The 22,681-nt window shown below is 38.6% G+C and overlaps 1 protein-coding gene across 2 annotated transcripts in view; it reads right to left on the reverse strand.

Annotated features, from left to right (window-relative positions):
- Positions 1-16,739: 16,739 nt before the first annotated feature.
- Positions 16,740-22,681, reverse strand: part of METTL8 (methyltransferase like 8) — a 76,148-nt gene continuing 70,206 nt past the window's right edge. Inside the window, exons 15-16 of one of the 2 annotated variants that reach the window (XM_032479678.1) lie at positions 18,010-18,127; positions 16,747-17,698 (exon numbers count right to left, since the gene is read on the reverse strand). The gene's annotated coding sequence lies outside the window, so the exon portion shown is untranslated. Of the gene's footprint in view, positions 18,128-22,681 lie in introns of both variants that reach the window. The other variant, XM_032479677.1, reaches the window with a different exon arrangement.

Here is a 22,681-nt window from a genome sequence, read left to right on the forward strand (position 1 = left end):
CTAATCATGAAAACACATCAAATAAAATCCAATAGAGGGCATCCTACAATATATCTAATCAGTACTCCTAAAACTCTCAAGATCATTAAAAACAAGGAAAATCTGAGAAACTGTCGTAGCCAAGAGGGAGGCATGACAGCTAAGTACTGCATGTACTTAGTGTACTGAATGGGATCCTGAAACAGGAAAATGGTATTAGGGAAAGACTAAAGAAATCTGAATAAATTATAAACTTTAGCTAATTATAATGCATCAATATTGGTTCATTAACTGTAATAAATATACTACACTAATATAGGATGTTTATGATAGGGGACACTGGGTGCAGGGTAGGGGTGAGTGGAGTGGGCAATAAGGGAACTCTCTGTACTACTATATTACTCTTCTACAGCTGTTATAATAAAATACCATAGATCTAGTGGCTCAAGCCACAGAAATTTATTTTCTCACAGTTCAGGAGGTGTGAAGTCCAAGATCAAGGTATCCTCAGGGCTGGTTTCAAGTGAGATCACTTTTCCTGGTTTGTAGACAGCTGCCTTCTCACTGTGTCCTCACTTGGCCTTTCCTCTGTATATATGTACTGGAAAGAGACAGATCTCTGGTGTCTCTTGCTCTTCTTATAAGGACACCATGTGGTTGGATTAGAGCCCCACCCATGTGACCTCATTAAACCTTAATATGGTCACTTTGATGGTTAGAGTTTCAACATATGAATTTGGGGGTGGTGCTGGGGGAGACACAAATCAGTCCACAACAGAGAAGAAAGAGAGAGGACAAAAAAAAAAAAAAAGGTTTTTGAAGAGATAATGGCTGAAAATTTTCCAAATTTGATAAGAATTCTAAACCCACAGATCCAAGACGCTCAACAAACCCAAGCACAAGAAAAGAACACCAAAACACATCACAACCAAATTATTCGAAATCAGTGAAAAGAGAAAAATCTTATAAGAAGACAGAGAGAAAAAAAAAAAAAAAAAGGCTATGCAGAGAGCAAACAAAAATCAGAATGGCAGTAGACCAGCAAACTTCTTGTCAGAAAAAATGCAAGCCAGATGCCAGTGAAGAGGCTTTAAAGTGCTGACAGAAAAACAAAACCAAAAAACCCCACCATCCTAGAATTTTATACCCAGCAAAAACATCTTTCCGCATGAAAGGCTAAATAAAGACTCCTTCAGATGTAGAGACACTGAAAAGATTTTCACCAGCAGATCTGCACTACCAGAATTGTTAAGATAAAAAGTCCTTCAGGCACAAGGAAAATGATACCAGGTGGAAATCTGATCGCACAAAGGAGAGAAGAGCACCAGAAATGTAACTATGTGGATAGATATAAAAGACTTCTTTTTTTGTGGGGGTTGTTATTTTTAAACACTTCTTTAAAATATAAGTGATTGCTGTGATTAAGAGATACAAACTACTATGCATAACATAGATAAGCAACAAGGAGACATTGTACAGCACAGGGAAATATAGCCATTGTTTTGTAATAAATTTAAATGGAGTGTAGTTTATAAACATATTGAGTCACTATGTTGTACACCTGAAACTAATATAATGTTGTAAGTCCACTATCCTTCAATAAAAATAAATAAGATATAATTGATCATTTAAAGTAAAAATAATAATATATTCTGGGGTGATAGTAATTAACTATAAAAGTAAGTTTGGAGTGAAGCTATGGGAATAACCTGAAGCTATGAAATAGGCAGAGCTGCAGTTTTAACCAAAACTGCTTATTCCCTCAGAGAAAGCTTACAAAACAAACCATTTTTAGCAAAACAAACTCTTTTTGTATTAGTTTGATCACAAAGCAAGATAATCGTGCTTCATCTGATCTTTTTACCACATGCTATATAACCTTAGTATAGTGAGGCTCACAATTCCTCCGGGAGGAAGACTCCGTTTTTAATAAAGTCTGGCTGGAGGACTAGAGGGGCTCACGTCTTGTCTTTTATATATATATACATATATATATATAAAAGATATTGTATATATATATAAATTGATATTGATGTTGTTATTATATTAAAGACAACATAAACTAAAAAAAGAATGAATAGTATACAATTTAAAGAACTGTTTTCTTCTAAAATTTATAAGCTGTAAATCTGAAAAAATTACACGTATCAAATATGTAAGTGAAAAAAAGAGTTAGGCTTATCATTAACATTTAAAAAGATTTTGTTATTTGTTATAGCAATACGTATAAACATATAATTTTATTGATTGGATCCTAAAGTAAAACAATAAACTAAATTTAGGATTTTTTGTCCTTGGTAAAAAGTTCTAACACTCTTAATTCACAACTAAAGTCTTTAGTTGTGTGTTTCTTTCTAACATCAAAATGAATTAAAAATGGCATAGAACAGTTCACTTGATCTGCGTTAACTATATTTAGATACATCCTGTCTTGACTGATTTCAAACACAGTCGTTTAAAATCAACTTAGGCTTAGCCTCTGCTACAACTTGATGGGACTCTCCTTTTTGGATAAATTAGGAAGAGGTGAGGTAGAAGTATCTGCTTAAAAGTTAGAGGCAGACATTTGATGAAGGAGATCATATATAGGCATCTCTAACTCTATGCCCCTTCTCAACTAAATCGAGGAAGAGAAACAGAGGGAAAAAAATTGACACAATAGGCTGGGCTAAAGAAGGGATAGACGGTTTGGGTTAGGAAAATGGTCTGAATATTTCCTTATTCTCACATACACCCTTATTGGAAGCACCAGGTTGGGTCTTAACTTACCTGTCTTTCTCCCAGGAATATGGGTCTTGCTTCCCCAAGAAGAGGGCAGAATCCTTGACAGCAGGGACCGCACTTTGGCCTCTCTGAAAGCACAGGAATGAGTCCATGGTAGGTGTGGCAAAATTAATAAGGAGGAAAAGTGCTTTGTATTTATGTAAATGCAAATAAGATAAAAAGTGATTGTTTGTAGGGGTCAGGCCTGCAGGTTGGAGAGGGGTTAGGAAGAAATCAGTTACCATTTGGTAACTGTCTGGGTTTTTCTCAGCTTTGTTGAAGTATAATTGACAGACAAAATTATAAGATATTTAAAGTGTATGTTGTGATGATTTGATATATGTATGCATTGCAAAAGGATGTTGCGTAAAACAAGTAGGTAATAAGACAGTGTATAGTGTGTGGCAAGATAAGTATTTATCAAGTGAGTGGTGTGATTTGAGATTGTTTTTGTTAGCTTATTTGTGTGTTCTAGTTTCTTACAAGAATTTTTTCCCTTGTAATAATATTTTATTTACATATGTAGGGAAAAATTGTGCATGTATTTTTTTTAATTGAATGAAATTCTGGATTCTCATTAAGAATATGGACACTCAGGACACTTTTCAAAAATCTCACCTGTCTTCAGTTCCTGGGGAGGGAGACGTGGGAAGATTCCCTTCAGTGGAAGGTAAGTTGCTCTTCAAACACCCAGGCAGCTCTTGAAAGATCAAGGCTAAGGGATCTTCAAGGAACCGACACAGAAGCCTCAGAAACATTGGAAATAACTTAATGGTCCAACATTATGGGCTTCTAAAAGTAAATTATGGTACCTCTAGATAATTGGAATTTTTGCAGCCATTAAAAGTTATGGTTTATAAGAATATTTAATAACATGGGAAAATGCTCAGATTTTCACCATTAAACTCTAAAAAGTTATACGCAGTGTTATGCTACTTGAAAGGAGAATTATATGTGTAATTTAATTTCCAAAAGGAAACAGGCCCAAATATTAATAAACATTAACCCTGTGTGATTAAAAATATGAATAATTTTGGTTTCTTTACCCTTTCTCTATTTTCAAAAATTCCTACTGTGACTTACTTTTCTAATTAGAACACACACAATATTATTATTTTAATTATTTTTAAAGAAGTTGGCTTATAGAACTGAAGAGTGGTTCGTGGCACCGGCTCTGAAGCAGACAGCCTGGGTGTGAATTCCAGTTTGGCCAGGTCTGCAAGCCACTGTCCCTGTCTGTGCCTCAACTTCCTTGTCTTAAAAAAGAGATAAAGACAGCACCTACACAAAAGGGTGGCTGGAAGAGTGAATGAGTTAATTTATGATAAAGTACTTAACATAATGCCTGGCAGTAAGCACCCCTCAATTAATCTTCTATTATTATTATTATTATTATTATTATTATTATTATTATTATTATTATTATTATTATTATTATTAGTTGAAAGTTTCAGCCTCTTACCTATTTACAAGTTTAGTTATTTCAATAAAGGCTACTTTCTGAGTATACTCATAGACCTCCAAGACCAAGGGGCCCACATACAATATTTACTGCAAAAAACCCTAACAGTGTCCTTGAGGATCAGGTATTTAGCAGCTAAATTAGGCAATGGAGAGTAAACCAGCTGGACAGGAGCCTGGACTCCTTTTTCCCTTTTCTACGGCTTTAATGCTGCAGGTGGGATCACTGAGTTATACCCATTTATTCAAAGAGCAAAAGGGTAAAGGAGCCCTTCTCTGAACTTTTCTCTGGTGGGCTCCAAATTTAGAGCTGCATTTCCATCTCTCCGAGCTTGGTTCAATCCCAGGATCCGAATCTGGGTGAAGAGATTCCATGCCTAAGGTCACTCAGCTAATAAGGGGCAGATCTGGGATTTTAACTTAGGTCTATCTGGTGTCATATGTTACTGTTTAATTTGTATCTCATAATATCTTCCAACTGAAAGACGAAAAGCTTCAAGAAAGCCACTTTATGCGTCAAGACCCAATAGTGGGACAGACAGAAGATCAGTTTGTTTCCCACTTCTCATTCCTAAATATCGTCAACATAAAACAAATCAAGATGTAGCATGGCATTAATTCAAAGATCAGCTCCTGACTCTAAAACAGAGCACAAGAGAGAAGGGATCTAGTTTCCTCAAAAAACAGAATGAGTTATAAAAGAGGCCCCCTGTGCTCCATGAACTGGACTAGAAATCTGTGTCCCAGTGCCATTAACTCAGGGAAATCCATCTCAGTTGAGGCAACTGAGAAGGGAGGGGAAATTTGGTGCTCAGTTTCCCTGGCCCCTGCAGCACTTACGGTCTGTGCAATCAGTCCCTGTCTGTCATCTGTTGACTGTGTCTCTACTGCCTCATAGTAATCTCTTTCACAAGTCTTGTTCCTGCCTAAAAACCTAGAATGCCACCACCTCTGTGTCATCTGCCCCTACGCTCTGGGAACAGCTAGTCCTTTCCTCCCTACTGAGCTCACAAGTCTGGGCCTGTTCCTTCATGACATTGCGTCTTACACTGTGTATTGTTCCCTGTCCTGTCACAACCCCACTTAACCCTCTGAGGTCAAAGAATACAACTTTTTTTTTTAAGGTTGATGGGAGAATAAATTGAGCTGATGTGAGTAAAGTAATAGTGTCTGGTACCCAATAGGTGCTCAATAAATGTTCTCCAACTTTGCTGGTTCTATCACTTGTAGTCCCAGCTCTCAGTGCAACTCTTTCAAGGTCATGGCTACTAAACATATTTTTCTTGAATAAATGAATGAATAAACTAACAAATGCATTCCACCTCTTGCCTCCAGGGCAACTGTCACATCTTACAGCGATCTATATCTCCTGGAATATCTTCTTCCTTTTATTCATATCCTCTGAAATATCTGTAACATCACTGGTCACATGACCGGGCATAGTACATAACTTGCTTGACCTTCTCTCCTTGTAAAGGACATTGATAGATTGAACATTTACTTCTGGGGCAAGTACAGGAAACATGTTTTCTATTGTCTGTTTCATCTTGAATAGAGTGAGATTGCCAGAGGTCTTATAGACAGAGCTTCTGGTCTTGCCAGTAAAACTTTAACTTAACCCACTTGCCAAGGAGACGACTGTTTCCTTTCCCTCTTTCTAAATAGTTAATAGCCAATATAAACTCTAGAAGAATAAGTCCTCCAAAGTGAAAACCCTGATGAAATCCAAGTGTTTACTGTTATGATCCTAAGTAAGGCCTGGAAAAATCTCATTCATTTCCATCTCCCCAATGCCAGCCTTGGAGATACTCAAAAAGTGTTTCTTTAATAAATGATGTCCCTTTCAGGGAGATAGAAAGAAAGAGATGAACTCTACAGTGTAGTTTTGTGACAGTCTGTGGGTTTAAAGACAAACAGTACAGAGAGATGAAAAAATAATAATTCATGTATCTGGATAACATTACACAACTGTAAAAGCATTTTCCCACATGTTATATAGTACTAGTTACATGGCATTAATTGAACCCTTACTGTATAATAGGTAATTTAAATACCATTTAAATACCATTGTGTCTATCCTGACAACAAACCTTGAAATGTTGATAGTGCCCATTTTATAGTTGGAAAAAACAAGCTTAGACCAGCTAAATGATTTGCCCAAGGCCACAGACTAATATTGATCACCCTCACCCCCAACTAAAATGTGAGCTTCATAACAGCAGTATCTCTAGTACCTAGAATAGTACTTGGCATATAGTAGATGTTAAATAAGTATCTGTTGAAGAATTAACCTGGTTGGCTGACACCAAAGTCTCTCCATAATGTCACCTGCTACTCTGTAAAATGGTCTCTTGAAGCATCCAGAGAAAGTAGCACCCTCTTTACACCCATGAGGAACCAAGGCCCTGCGAGATGAAGTTAATTTGCCTACAGTTAGCGAGGATGGCTGGGTCAGGACTGGAACCCAGGGTTCCAGACTGCTAGCAGTACTTTCTGTTGGCTAGTCTGCATGGATGCCATGAGGCTGTAGCCTACTTTCTTTCCCCAGAAAAATCCAGGGAGCCTGGTCTGAAGAAAAACAGTTGAGAAAGTTACATCCAAGACTTTCTGCCTAGAAATAAAAAGCAAGTGTATGCTGGAAGAATATTATGTCCTCCAATAGATGAGTGGACATTTGGGGGTAACTTTCTTATTATACCAGAATTTGATGTTTTGAGATTGGGCTAGTCTTGTGGTGATGCAGCAACCTGACAGTAACTACTTCATTATACAGTTGTTTTTTTTCCTCATGGTCATGGGCCTTGGATTTTTCAAGGAAGAGATATGTGTTCAATTAAACATCAAATATATATATATATTTCCAAATACTTTTTCTCTTTTTTCATTTTATTTTTTAATACCAAATAAAATGTCTATGTATACCTTACTGTTATTATAAGTTAGTAGCTATGGCAACTCCTATATCGATTTGTTAATTACTCAACTGAGTGTGCCTGCCCCTATGCTAGGTATAGTGTAAAACAAGTAAGTAAATATATAGATAAAGGGGTAAAAGTTTACAGTATTCCATACGGCATTAAAGGGGCCATGTAAAAATAGATTAACTTATACCAAACCTACAGACAATCAAATAAACCTGTTATTATCTGATATAATGAAGAATGAAGTATTTATAGCTATACAGGTCAAGGGACTAGCCCATCTCAATTGTTATTCCTTTTTTTTTTTTTTTTTTTTTGCTTTCAGGCTATCCATCCCCTTTCTTTTTCATTAAAAAGAAAGAAAGAAAGAAAAACACTTCTGAGTATTTGGTCAGTTATTCTTTTCAAAGCATCAAAATCAGTGGAGACCAACCGGAGCCTATCGTGGTTACATCAGGATAGCCACCTCAGGAATCCCCCGAACCTAAGTTTCTGGCAACAGCCTGCAGAAGCGCCATACGAAACTACTCCTGGTGGGGAAAGAAGTCATCGACCTACCAGCAGCTCATGTGCTGACAAAGCCCCAGCAAAGGAGATTATATGTGGTCATAACAGCCACACGGATACACCTTCTGCAGCTGACATGAGTCCTTGGATTCCCACACTGTGTCTGCTCTGTGCCCTGGCAAAGCTCCCTCTGAGGACACCATGGAGTGCTGGGCCATGTCTTCCTTGGCTATTGTTCCTTCCTCATCTCCACACTTAATAACTCCACACTGCACAGTGAAATCCTTGGCAAGGTGAGAAAGAAATGAAGCCTGGAAGCCAGGGACGGCTGCTGTCACTGGAAGGGATCCGTGATTGTCTCTTGCCCTTCTCTCTCCGTCTCAGTGCACTTTTGCTCTCCCCTAATTCTTCTATCTTATACATCCTTTATTGTTTTCTAAATATAGACTTGCTAAAACCTCTGTGGAAAGACCATCTATTGAAACCAGAGTGATAGCGAGTAATGTGCCCAGCAGGCAAATCGCAAAACAAATAGAGGGTACACTCAGCACTTTTGCTTCTGCTGCACAAAAGAACCCAAATAAGGCTCCTGGAAACATGGATTGAGTAATCAAGTCCTTTTCCTGGATGTACAACAGCACAGCTTTGGGAGATAACGAATTCAGCTCATGTAATTGTACACCCGTCTAGAAGAGCAAAAGGAAGCACAAAAAGAGAAAAAAGGGGAGCGGGCCAAACTTTTAACTGCTTGCCCTCCTTCTGCACCTGCCATGACTTGCAAGCATAATATCGTGTCCCAGCTGGCCACTTGTCCTGAATTCTGAGACCCCAAGTTGCTCATTGCCTTTGGAATTAAAGAATTACAAATGGAATTTTTGCACCTGCAAATTAAAAACAAGAGAGAGAGAGAGAACTTAGAAAAGATCCTTTAAAACATTTCTATCACCCTGGTCAGGCTGTGTTTTCTGCCCCTGGTGAATGCTAACCAGACATATGAGCAAGGACTCCTGAGGACCATTTGGCTGTTTCACTGAAATTAATTTTGGTTCCTGCAGATTAACCATAAAGACATGCACTGGCTGCAGGTGTGCCAAAGCCTGCATTAGGAACAAACCCAGCAAATTTTGTGGAGATGGTTAATGACTCCTGCAAAATTAATTTAAATTGAAAAAGGGTAAGAACATATGGAAAGAATCAATCATTCCCCACTTTGAGTGAATATTATTTTAGCAGGCATAGATTTCTGATATAATTTTCTTTCTTTCCCTTAACGGCCAGGATGTACTCACACACACTGTCTTTTTACAAAAGAAAAGATTTTTTTTTTCCCCTGGAAAGAAGAGTTATGTGTTTCATAAATCTTTTTCCTTGTCTAATGCTGAAACATACATCTGGGACTTCACAGACACTGATATAAGCCCTTCCAGAAAACACAACTCTGTTCTCAACGTAATTATGATTTCTGAGTGTCTGGACACTGGCTCTGGCTTCCATGTAGAGTAAGATCTGGGTCCACTTATTATGCATATCCACATTAACTGGATGGTTTATAGAATTTAAATATGAAATCAGGAGAAAGCACACAGGCAATGGCGACAGAAGGGAAAATACAAAAGAAAAATATTTTTCAAGTGTTTGGAGGGAAATGACTTCATTAACAAAAGTCCCACAGCCACATGTTCACACTTTTGTATTCCTATTTCATGTGCAGAGCCATCTCCAAAGTTCGGCTCCAGTTTTTCTCGAGGGGAATAAGACAGAAGTAAGCGCATCCATTTTAAGGGATGGGTTCCCAGAGCAGGAGTTACGTAGTCCCTTTTTGTCCACAGACGTTCTTCTAATTCTATTTATAGTTTATTTACCTAAGTTATTTATACCTTGTTCCAGAAAATATTTAAGGTAACATTACTGATGTAAATCCTCATCCACAGATATTTATTTAATGACATTGATTCACTCTTAATTCAATAAATATGGATTCTTCTCTGTACAGTTCTTGTGTTAGGCACAGGGCAGGGGAGGATAGATACAAAGAAGAATAAAGACTAGTCTATAGCCTTGAGGACCACATAATTCAGGGATGGAGCTGACATGTAACCCCCGAAATTTAAATAAAGCAAGATTGTTCATGCAAAAATGATCTACTAATTTATTTTCTCTCTTTTCACTTTGGTTTTACTTTCACATGTATTCATTGTACATCTATTATGTGGCAGGCAGTATGCTAGGAATTGGGGATATAAATTTGGATATAAAAATCCAAAGAAGAATTTCAAAACAACATTCCACAATTCAACAGACAGCAAGAAAGAAGTTAGAAGACCTCTATTTGTAATATCTGGGCCAAAGGAGGTGAAGCAGAGAATTCAGAAGATTAAAAAAAAAAATCATACCTACATAGCTTTGGAAGAGATCCTAAATTTTGTGGTGAGCAGGGGAATAGGGAGTGGTGAAGAACTAATGACTGTCAAATTCAACTTTCCTTAGGCTAATGTTACAGCTAATCCCTGTTCCCTGAGGATTCATCAACTGGGGGCAGGGGTTTGGTGGCGAAGATTAAATCCAGATTCCAGTAGTCGGGTTTCAAACACTAATTGTACAAAATCCTGCAAAAGAGATCATCTGGAATTGGCTGTACAAATAATAAAAAGTAGGGAAAGAAAGGGGACATAGAATAGCCAGGAAAGCAAGTCCTCAAGAGAAAAGGCGAGCTGGAGGAGAATAAAATAAGAGAAAATCAAAAATCAGATAGTAACAGACTAAAAGAATAGCACCCTCCTTCCAGCCTTGCTGACTAGAATCTCGGTGTAAGCACTTAATCAATTGGTGTAATCAGTTTATGTGCTCCGTCTGCTTAGCGAATCTCTAGGGGGCTGTGCCCACATTCTGGTCATCCATATCTCCAAACCTCAGCACGGTGCCTGGCCCAAAGTTGGCCTTCAGTAAGTGTTGGTTAAACAGATAGGAAGGTGAGTCAAGTAAAGGACAGGACAGAAATAAAGTCAACTTGCACATGTATTCTGTGCCTAGGAGGCTTTAGCCACATCCCATATGCTTTGGTGTGTTGTATGTCCACTTTCATCCATCTCAAAGTAGTTTCTGATTTCTTCCTTGACCTGGCTGGCTATGTAGGCACGCATTGTTTAATTTCCACATATTTGTGAGTTTCCCAGATTTTCCATAGGGAAATGATCATGTTAACCTTCCTTAGTCTGGGAGGCCCAAGAAGAACACAACTTGGGGAGGACGTGAGTGGAGAGATTAGGAAAAGCACAAGGTTTCCTGGTGACCTCTGCTCAGGATGAACTCATCTCTACAAACCTGCCTTCCAGCTCTCCACCCAGAGAACACAGATGTGGTCAGCAAGTGCATATTCTTCCAAATTACAGATGAGAAATACACATCCAATCACACACGGTCTCAGACATGGAGGGTGTGGCATGCAGGAGAACCGGGGTTCTGGGCAGGCTATAGAGCATCACAGTTAGGAGTTTACGTTCAAAGTCCTATTCTGCCATGGTTTTGGCTGTATGATCTTTGGAAAGGTACTTAATTTCTTTAGGTTGCAATTTCCTCCTCTGTAAAATGGGGGTGATAATAGCACCTAACCCATAAGTTTACTGTAATAATAAAAATAATTCACATGAAACACAGCACCACAGGAGGCTTTCAATAAATGTTAGCCAGTACTATTGTTAGCACTTTGGGGCCTGGAGTCTGTAGCTTTTAATATCAAATGTGCTGCTGTACTCCTGGGCCCCCACTAAGCTAAAGAACCGGAGCCAGACTTCCTGGGTTTGGATCCTGGCTCTCCCATGTAAGAGCTATGTGACCTTGGTCAGATTACTTAACCTCCCTGGGTCTCAGTGTCCTCATTTCTAAAAGTGGGCTCAAAAGACCCTCACGAGGTTGTTGTGAGTAGATAAATTCTTAAAGGTAAAGCTCTTACAGTAGTGCCCTACCTACGCTAAGTAGCCAGTCCCTGCAATGATGAGATTTAAGTCTTTGTTAACAAAACAAAAACCAATAAAGAGACACTTAAAACAGTTACAAATTCCAGTAAGTGCTAGGAAGGCAGTAAAATAAGGCTGAAATAGAGAATGGGGAGGGACACCTAATTAAGATATGACGTAGTCAGGGAAGCCTTTTTGGAGGAGTAAACATTTGAGTGGAGAATTAAAGGAGAAAAGGATGAAAAGGACTGAGTAACATCCTACTGTCAACCTCGCCAAGAACTGAAGGAAAAGCCTTCCAGGCATAGAGAACAGAAGATGCAATGCCAGAAGTGTATTTCAAATTGAATTCCTAATAATATCTGCAATTGTAACATTCTTTAACAGAAATACATCATGCTACAGAAACATGATATAACATGCTGAGACATGACAACAGGTGCCAAACACACATGCTTGAACTCTGCCTGGCACTCCTTGAACTGTCTGTGCACCTGGGCTCTAGTATTGTACTAAAGTGTACAATTTATATAAACGGACATGTGTAAGTCTGAATTTCTCTGAAAGATAACGCAGACCTAAGCCTGCCTAAATAATGATAACATTTAAGACATTCAAATAAAAGTACAGAAGCAGCAGGAGGATTCTTATTTGTAGGCTATCACAAAACAAACTTACCTGGCAGCACAGCTGATGATGACTTGTTTGCAGTGTGTTCACAATACTGATCTGTAACACGTGTGTATGTGCATGCTGTTTTACAGTCTTAAATAGTTAGGAAAATATATATACGTATATGTATTTAAAACAGAAGAAATGTCTGTGGAATCCCCAATTTCACTAAACTCTTAGTGTCACAGGACAGTTTGAAAAGCACTGTTACAAAAAGATCACAAGTGGGAAAAAATTAATTTATCCCTCCCCTCCATTCTCTCCTCATTGGCTAGTTTTATTTCTTTCATTCACTGAACACATTTATTGAGCTCTGTGCTGGTTATTCTTCAGCCCTTGCCCTCTTCCTGCCCTGATCTACTTATCCTCCACTTTTCTCTGCACTGCCTAGGATCGCCTGCCCTCAGGCGTTTGGTTCCCTCCAGCTGGTGGGAAGCAACTTCTCTTCCTGCTTGGTTCCTGGTTCTGGCAGTGACTGGGTCCCTCTGTAACTAGAGCTGCTGCTCGGTGACCCTCTACGGCATCTCCAGTGCTCACCAACTCCAGTAACATCATTCCTCCCCCTCTTCTTCAGGCTGAGTGTTAACCACTCCCCTCTGTTGCTAGGCAGGCTCTTAGTGCGTCAGCCTCCCTTGTGGATTTCTCTCACCTGCCCGCACTTCTGTAAATTGTCCCTTCATTAACATCTCTTCAAAATCCAAGCCGTGTACATCTTTTTCCTGCTAAGACCCTGACTTGAACAGTGTATTTTCTAGACCAGTCTTGTTCAATAAAATTATAATGGGAGTCACACACACACAAAAAACTTTCTAGTAGTAAAAAGAAACAGAAGTAATTTTAATATATCTGAACACATATCCCAAGTACTATCATTTTAATATGTAATCAATATAAAAACTTATTAATGAGATTCCTATTTTACATTCCCTTATTCACATGTCAAAACTTGACAGGTATCTTACACTTGCAGCATGTCTCAATTTGAACCAGCCACCTTTCAAATGCTCAATAGCTACATGGGGCTGGTAGTTACCATCCTGGACAGTGCAGTTCTAGATACTGTCTTGGGGCTGGAGATACAGAAATGAAAGGTAATATCCATACCATCACAGAGTGGATGTTCCAGTAAGAAAGACCGACAAGTAAACCATTACAAAACAATGTGGTACAGGCATAACTGGAGCTATGCACAAGGTGCTATGGAAAAAGAGCTCTTTCTACCACTGGGGTTTAGAGAGAAGAGATAATAGGTAACACTTAAGTGAATCCTGAACACTGATTAGGTTTCCACCAAGGAAAGGAGAGCAGAGAGAGTAATGCAAGCAGATAGAGAGTCCTCACATTGCCACCTGCCCTAGCTCATCAGGTCTTTTCTGAATACACTTGAAATGGATATCCCGACCACCTAAGGGCACTTGAATCCTCCTACTTATCTGGTACAGATCTGGCTAGATATCTGAAGTCTTAGCACAGGCTCTGGGGTGAAAAGTTTTCAAAGGGAACTCAACAAGGCAATAATGGGGAGGGTGCTGGTGAAATGCGTGTGTGGGGAGAAGGCCTATAAACACCCTGAGACACCTTGAGAGAACCTAGATCCATTTTCCAAAGCAATGTTAATCTGGCCACTGATTGGGTTAGTTGGCTTAGGTTCCTGGGTACAAAAAGCCCAGTTTTATTTTCCTCATCTTATCTCATCTGTTTCCTTTGCTATTGAATAAGTGTTGTCACGAGACAGACACTAAAACTCATTGTTCCAGGAGGGAGGGTATAGTTCAGTGGTAGAGCGCATGCTTAGCATGCATGAGGTCCTGGGTTCAATCCCCAGCACCTCCAATTACAAATTAATAAATAAACCTAATTACTCCCCACCAAAACCCCTCATTATTCCTATCCTTCAGAAATGCTTCTTTTGTTGCTGTTTTCATCTTTTGTCCTTTTATGAATCTCATTTCTCTAGTGGTTCTGAGGACTTAACGCCCAATATCAACATCCCCAAAGTCTGTCTCAGATGAAAATCCTACTGCCTTTAGCCAAAAAAATGCCTGACTTTTCCCATTTCAAAATACAGACTCCTTATAGGGCAGCTCAAGAAGTTCTTATTTCCTGTCTGAGAAGCACTGCTGGTTTTCTGCCCTTTGAAGAGAGGATATGACAAGTGGCAGTAGGGAATGGTCACATCTTTCCTGCCTCAACTTACCTTCTCAGCATACTTCATCAGATATTTTGGAAGATTCACAGGACTCTCCCGAATCCCCAACTTGTTTTCAAGCATTGAAGTACCTCACACATCTAACAATAACAAAACAGAGGGGCTCACCTTGCAAGCTGAGTCCTTCATGCGAGGTTCCTCTGATCCTCTTTGGGAAATAATAAAGTATCCTAAAGTATCTCTGGGTAATTCCATTGTGCTTAATGGCTGGTGAGGATTTTTAAGGATACCCAAACAGTAATGAGAGAGGAAAGGAGGATAACTATTCTTAGATACGAAAAAAGAAGTATGCACTTAACTCAGACAAACATTCTGGTGCCTTTCTGGATGAGCAGAGCTCTGATTTCCAGGAGGTTGGAGAGCGATGGCTGTTTATGGCCTTTGTCTGCGGCAGTCAGATGGTATATACACTGTAGCCTGATTTTCCTTGTCTCCTTCTTAAATCAACCATAAATCATTTTCAATGCCGAGCTTTCCACAAAAATTCCCTGTGGTTTCTTGTGGTCTCGTAGTCCAGCTACCACATTGCGATTCCCGTTGGCAATAATGTCAGCATCTGTTCTCCATACCAGCACTATTTGCAAATACTTTGAGACCAAGTGCTTGATTACTACTCAAAAGTTCAACTTCTATTTTCTCAGAGCCAAAACACATACTGTATTATCCAGTTTAAATAGTTTCCAATCCTCATCTGGGCAGAGGGTTTCTTCAGTTCCTCCCACTACTCATATTACCATTTTTAAATTTCTCTTTCTCCTTTTCTTTCCATTCATTCAGCGTAGAGACAATTAACTTGGGTCCTGAACGTGGCTAACTTTGCCCTTCTGAGCTGTGCTTCATTCCCACCCCAAGGATTTCTTCTACCCATTAGGTTGTGAACTCTGAGTTCTTTTACTCCCAAAGGCAACTTACTGTTACTGATGCCACCTTTTTTTTTTTCCTTCTGAGTGGTCTCGAGTCAGCTCTCAGTGTGCCAGGAATCAGACAACGATCGCACACAGAGAATCAGTTGCTCTTAAAGAGAAATTTCCATGGTTTACATCTGGCTATATTTCATCTCTCTGGCTTAAAACTTCCACTGTTTAGTTTATTTATAATGTGCATGTGTGTACATGGTTTGTTTTTGGTTTGGGTTTTATAAGTGAATATATGTATGTGGTTTGCTTTTGGTTTTGTTTATTTGTTATTTTTCTAAATGACTTGGTTGAACAATTCTTCAGCTGAGCTGGGTGTGCCATTCTAAGCACTGTCCACAATCAACATTTTTATCAGCTGCCCCTTTTGCAGAGACACTATGTTTCTGGACGTGTGAGAGAAAATATGTACCGATACACCACTGTGTAAGTGTGTACACATACATATGCAAAGCTAACACAGAAATTAAAACAAGAAATGGGAAAATACTTTACCAAACCCAGCAGACCAGAGGAATTACATCTATATTATATAAAGAAGTCTCTTATAAATCAAAATAGACATGTGTTGACACAAGGACTAGAAGAAAATTTAAAATTATAAAGAAAATCACTAATATCTTATGACATAACTAATACCAATGCTCCTACTAGCTCTAAGTCTAACATTATTTTTAAGGTCCTCCGTGTGTCAGGTACTATTTTACATGCTTTACATTTAGAAATCCATTTAATCCCACAGCAACTCTATAGATAGGTACTATTATTAGTCTGTTTACAGTTGAGGAAACGGAGCCACAGAGAGGTTAAGTGACTCATCCATGGTTACACAGCCAGATAAATGGAAAAGGGCACAATGAGACAATTCACAGAAGATAAAATCTAATCACCCATGGAAAAATGTTCAAGATTGCCAGTAATCAAAGAAATGTAGATTCCCATTAAGTATCATTTCATACCACACCTTTGTTGAGGCGATGGTTAAACTGTCACTCTCCGATACGGTGGAAACTATGCAAATCATAGTAAGTTTTTAGGAAAGCCATTTGTCAATACGTATAAATAACTGTAAAGAGGCTCTCTTAAACAGAGTAATCACACTCCAAGAATTTATTCTTAGAAAGTTATTCAAAAGAAGAGTCATATGAATAAAAAATTTGCTGCAGCATTCTTTATATTATCAAATATTGAAAGCAATCTAAACTCCCAAATATAGAAATACCTAAGTAAACTATGGTATATCAATGAAATGGAATAGTATGTAGCCATTTAAACTATAATTATGAGTGATAATGATAATATAAAAATGTTGGATAATGTCAACTAAGGTAAGTCAAATATAAAATGTTACCTATTTGCAATTATATAAAATTATGTATAAATACGTTCAAGGACCAGAATGGAACATAAAATAGAAACACTTGAGATGTCAGGATAGCAGAATTTTTCCTCTACTTTTAATTGCCTTTATTTCTGTTGTTTCCCATATGATGGCAAAACCAGGAATTGGGAAAAAACAGAAGATCTGTTTTTGCCTTTTGATAATACATAATTTTACTGACAATTTACGGAATCATTGACTTTTAGAGCTGAAAGGGACCTTATCGGACTCTTGGTTCAACTTCCTGATTTTATAAATAAATACTCAGGCAGAAAAAGAATGACTTGCTCAGTTGCTTATATTTAATTAGGAGCCAGAAATTAGAACTCCAAAATGACTCACAATCATTTAGGGTACATTTTTTGCAGAGAAATTAACTTGTTAGGACTGTACCTTGAAATAGATCATAGCCATAAAAATGACTATTTTAGCCTAATTCTACTTTCTTATCTGCATTATCAACTGCCTCCTTTCCCCACCTGAACATAAGCTTTACGCCAAAGCAAGAGCTCTAACTCTTGACTGTATGGTACACATCGTGCATATTTTTGGCATTTCAAAGAATGTCAAAATATTTATCAAGATGAGTACTTCAATAACAATGGGCAAGCTGTTAGTCATTTTCCTCTGACGGTAACAGCAGGCATTCAATTAAGATTTGATAAATCAATTTTGAATTTAAAACTTTAAAGCATTTTAAAAATGTTTTCTAACACTGACTAAAAAATATATTTAAACCTCTTAAAAACTAATTTCTGGGATAGAAAAGAAGAATATGAGTATTATATAAATGTTTACATAGATCTTGCAAAGAGGCCCTCATCTACTCACCCGTGATCACAAAAGAAAAGCATGTCTTCAGAAAAATAAGACCCAACTGGCAGGTGAAGTGCTCTACTCTTAAACCCATTTAGATCATTTGATTCTGGCTGGGCTCTCTGAAAGGACAGATGAAAAACAAAAACATGGAAATGAGGCAAAAAAAATTTTGGAAGTGGCAGATTTGAGTTGTGGTAGCAAAGTTGTTCCAGTGTAGGGGGGTTGGGGGCAGCAGTTATGTTGAGCCCCCAAGACTGATTTGCAAGAAGTGTGTATAGGACAACTTGAGGCCATGCTGTGCTAACTGCTGGGATTCAAGCATGCCTGGGCAGAGTGCACTGGTACAGTGAGTTTCTGGGGACATCAACCAAACAGCACCAGCAGCCAAAGTGATAGTGTTGGCTGCTCCCACCAATGCCCTGTACTTGACCTTCAGCAGCAGCAGGAAGCAGCACCAGCATTGGTACTGGGACAGGAGCTTGGCCCTCTCACTGGGCTTGGTGGAAAGCTCTGGGCGCCATTTAATAGAAGAGAGCCGTTGAGACACTCTAAAAGTGAGGAAATAGAGACAAATAAGGAATAAGAGAGGAAGACTTTTAAGGAGAAATTGCTTATACACACAATCAGTAGTTTCAAGTTACTATTCATATATTTAGGTTAGAAACCTATTCAGATTTAGCAATCTCACTCCACATTTTTACAACTCCAAATCAGTTCAGAACTCATGGAATTCCCTGTGATATTTTCCTTTCAGTCACACTCTGCGTGGTTCTCCACCCTGGCTAACCATCAAAATCTCTGAAAGAATAAAAAATAAAAACCATGGTTACCAGGGGGTAAAGGGAGTGGGAAGGGATAAATTGGGAGTTCAAAATTTGCACCTCTTGGGGAGTGATGGAAATGTTAGCTATCTTGACTGTGGCAGTGGTTTCATAGATGTATACATCTATCAAGACTCATCCAAATTGTACATCTGAAATATGTGTAGTTTACTGTACAGAAACTATACCACAACAAAGTTGTTTAAAAAAAGAAACACACACACACACACACACACACACACACACAGAACAGCAGTGCCCTGCGTCCCTGTAGACAGATAAAATCAGAATCAGGTGGTGGGACCCAGCCATCAATATTTTAAGAGCTTCCCAGGTGCTTCTTTGGAAGGTAGCCAAGGTAAAGATCCAGTGTTCCAACAGAAGCAGTTAAAATCCTTCTAGAACAATTCTAGTTTTAATGCGCCTGTGGATTACCTGGGGATCTTGTTAAAATGCAGATCCTGATTTGATTGGTCTGAGGCAGGGCCTGAGATTCTGAATTTCTAACAACCTCTCCTGGCAATGCTGATGCTGCAAACCACCTTTGAATACAGAGAGGATCTAGGATAATTAGATCAGGTGACTCAGGTGAATTAGATCTCAATTCCAGAACAGAATGAGCAGAGATAAGCAACTAACAAGACAGCAATAAATAAAATTTTATTTTTTAATAAAAAGGGCAGAACAGAAAGTGTATACAGCCTCATTTTATATAACCCAAACTTCTAACTTGGTCACCTGATCTAAATATTCTTTAGAGACAAGGAAATACTGAAATTGGTAGCACGGACCTTTCCGTATTGCCTCCTACCTCCTGGGTTTGCTGCATGTGTCATACTTGTGACAATTCTTAGGACCAAGCCTTAGGGAGCACATCTGGAGGGAACATTTGGATTGACATAGCAGGGAAGCCAAGGTCACAGGTAAAAAGATGAGCATGAACTCTGAAGGCAGATGCAAGATCAGAAAAATAGAAATGAACACTTTTGTCAGAAGGCAGGAGGCTGGAGAGCTGGAATAAATGCAGTGCCTAAAATTTCAACAAAGGACCTCAACAAATGCCGGAGTGATTCTTTCCTGTTGCGTCAGCACACTGTGCAGGGAGTCAACTTAACACCTTTGCTTGAGGCCCTCTCCATTTATGCATCAGTTCCAACCACAAGAGTTGGTGAGAAGTCTGAAACCTTTCCAGTCTTAGTGAAGGGTTTGATGATCCTAGAGCATTCTTAGTGGTGGATGTTATGAGAAAGTACTGTGGTGGTGGGAGCCCAGGATCACTCGTACTTAAGCCTTCTTTCCGGGGACTGAGTGATGAGAGTGTGTGTAATGTTCTAGGCTGAGTCCGAGTGCGCTGGGCATAGTGAAGAACGGTGGGAGAAAGGGTGGTGTGGGTGGAAAGTGGATGGGAAGGGCAGAGAGCTAGAGACAGAACATAGCAAGTACATGATTTGGGAAGGTCAGGTTGAACACAGGAACTAGTTTTTGTTCGTTTTTTGAAGTATAGTCAGTTACAATGTGTCAATTTCTGGTGTACAGCATAATGTTTCAGTCACACATATACATACATATATTCATTTTCATATTATTTTTCATTATAGGTTACTACAAGATATTGAATATAGTTCCCTATGCTATACAGAAGAAACTTGTTTATCAATTTTATATATACTAGCTGATATTTGCAAATCTCAAACTCCCAATTTATCCCTTCCCACTCCATTTTCCCCCGGTAACCATAAGATTGTTTACTATGTCTGTGAGTCTATTTCTGTTTTGTAGAAAAGTTCATTAGTGTCCTCTTTTTCCTTTCTTTTTTTTAGATTCCACACATGGAATTTTTCTCTTTTCTGGCTTACTTAGAATAATGATCTCCAGGTCCATCCAGGTTGCTGCAAATGGCATTATTTTATTATTTTTAACTGTGGTAAATTACACATAACACAAAATTTGCTGTCTCAGCTATTTTTAGTGTATAGTTCATTGCCATTAAGTATATTCACATTGTGCTACCATCACTAAGATCCATCCACAGAACTCTTTACATCTTGAAAAAACTAAAACCTTGGCAACCTTAGTCTGCTTTCTGTCTCTATAATTTGAATATGGTGTCATAGTCCAAGAAATCATTGCTAAATCCAATGTCATGAAGCTTTCTGTCTCTGTGAATTACATGTACCTCATATAAGTGGAATCATACCTTGTCCTTTTGTGACTGGCTTATTTCAACTAGCATAATGTCCTCAAGGTTCATCCATGGTATAGCATGTGTCAGAATTTCCTTTCTTTTTAAGGCCAAATAACATCACTTTGTATGTACATACCATGTTTCGTTTACCCATTCATCTGCTGATGAATGCTTGGGATGCTTCCACCTTTTGGTTATTATGAATAACGCCGCTATGAATGTATATGTACAAATACCTCTTTGGGTCCTTGCTTTTAATTCTTTTGGATATATATCCAGAAGTGGGGTTGCTGGATCACATGGTAATTCTATTTTTAATTTTTTGAGGAACTACCATACTGCCTTCCATAGACACTGCACCATTTTACATTCCCACCAAAAGTGCACAAGGGTTCCAATTACTCCGTATCCTTGTCAACACTTGTTATTTTCTGTTTTTTGATAGTAGCCATCCTAATGGGTGTGAGGTGCTATGCCATTGTGGGTTTGATTAGTGACATTGAACATCTTTTCATATGCTCACTGGCCATTTGTAATTCTCCTCTGGAGAAGTGTCTTTTTAAGTCCTATGCTCATTTTTTAATCAGGTTGGCTTTTTGTTGTTGAGTTGTATATATTCTGGATATTAACCTCTTATCAAATATATGATTTGCAAATATTTTCTCCTGCTCTGTGGGTTGCCTTTTCACTCTGTTGATTGTATCTAGATATACAAAGTTTTACATTTGATTCCAATTGGTCTATTTTGGTTGTTCTTATTGCCTGCACTTTTGGTGTCATATTCCAAGAAATCATTGCTAAATCCAACGTCATGAAGCTCTTCCTCTATGTTTTCTTCTAAGAATTACAGTTTTAGGTGTTACATTTGGGTTTTTTGATCCATTTTGAATTAATTTTTGTATGTGGTGTAAAGTAAGGGTCCAACTCAATTCTTCTGCGTGTGGAAAAACTGTTTTCCCAAAATAATTTGTTGGAAAGACTGTTCTTTCCTCCATTGAATGGTCTTGGCACACTTTTCAAAAATCATTTGAGCACGTATGCAAGGGCTTATTTCTGGCCTCCACAGGGGCTAGTTTTTGAGTTTATGTGATCAGGTGATGATTGTGGCAAGAGATGAGTCAGATCAGGTTCCTTGCTGGGATGACCAGCTCAGGTGAATGGTGACTGAGATGGGATTTTGTAGCACTAATGTCAGGGGTGGGGAAGGTCTCGCAAATCTCTTGAAGACAGCCTGGATCTCATCTCAATTTTGACAGATTGGATGGGTTGTGGTAACGCTGGGTGGTACTGAGAGGTACCGTAAGCAGAAGTTCTAAATTCTGTGGCAGGAGGTGATCTGTGTGGAGGTATGGGCAGCATTACTAAAAGTGACCTTAGACACCAAAGGGGCTATACCTTGAGGACTTGTTTCACATGCTTTGTTTGGCTTTTGCTGGGTGGCACGTGTCTAGATTTATTCATGGAGGGCTCTGAAAAGGGTCTCCAAAGTTAGGATGCCAACTGACATGATGGGTTGGGTAGACTATGGTGGTCAAATGGTGGTGGCCAGCTGAAGCCAAGAGATTTAAGTAGAAGATACCACATTTCGGACAAATGGACACTCATCCTACATTGTAGGCATCTAAAGAGCAAGAACAAAGTCTTACTCATTTCAATATTCTGAGTCTGGCAGTTTTGGGCTCATAGTGGACGAATGCTTAATATATGTTTGAATAGAATTGAATGTAAGCCAAAGAAATAGCAATAATTTGAAATAAGAAAACTCAACTCTCCATAGTTAAGAGAAGTTTCTTGCGGCTAACTTGAATTATTTATATTGCAGGAAGAGTGCATTTCTCCTCCCTTCTTCAAGAAAGAGAGACTTGATCACTATCCTTCGTAAAAAAAAAAAAATCTATTAATTACCACTTATTGAGCACAATTATCTCTAGGCATCATGCCTTGCACTTGACATGCATTATATTTAACCCTTGCAACAATCTTCAGATAAGCAATATCATCTCCAATTACTGATGCTCAGAGATGTAAAGTGTCTTGTTTAAGGTTACACAACCAGCAGGAGTGAAGCTAGGCTTTATATTCAAAGGGGTTCCATG

The sequence above is a fragment of the Camelus ferus genome, chromosome 5 (genome assembly GCF_009834535.1).
Source record: "Camelus ferus isolate YT-003-E chromosome 5, BCGSAC_Cfer_1.0, whole genome shotgun sequence".
Lineage (NCBI taxonomy): Eukaryota > Metazoa > Chordata > Mammalia > Artiodactyla > Camelidae > Camelus > Camelus ferus.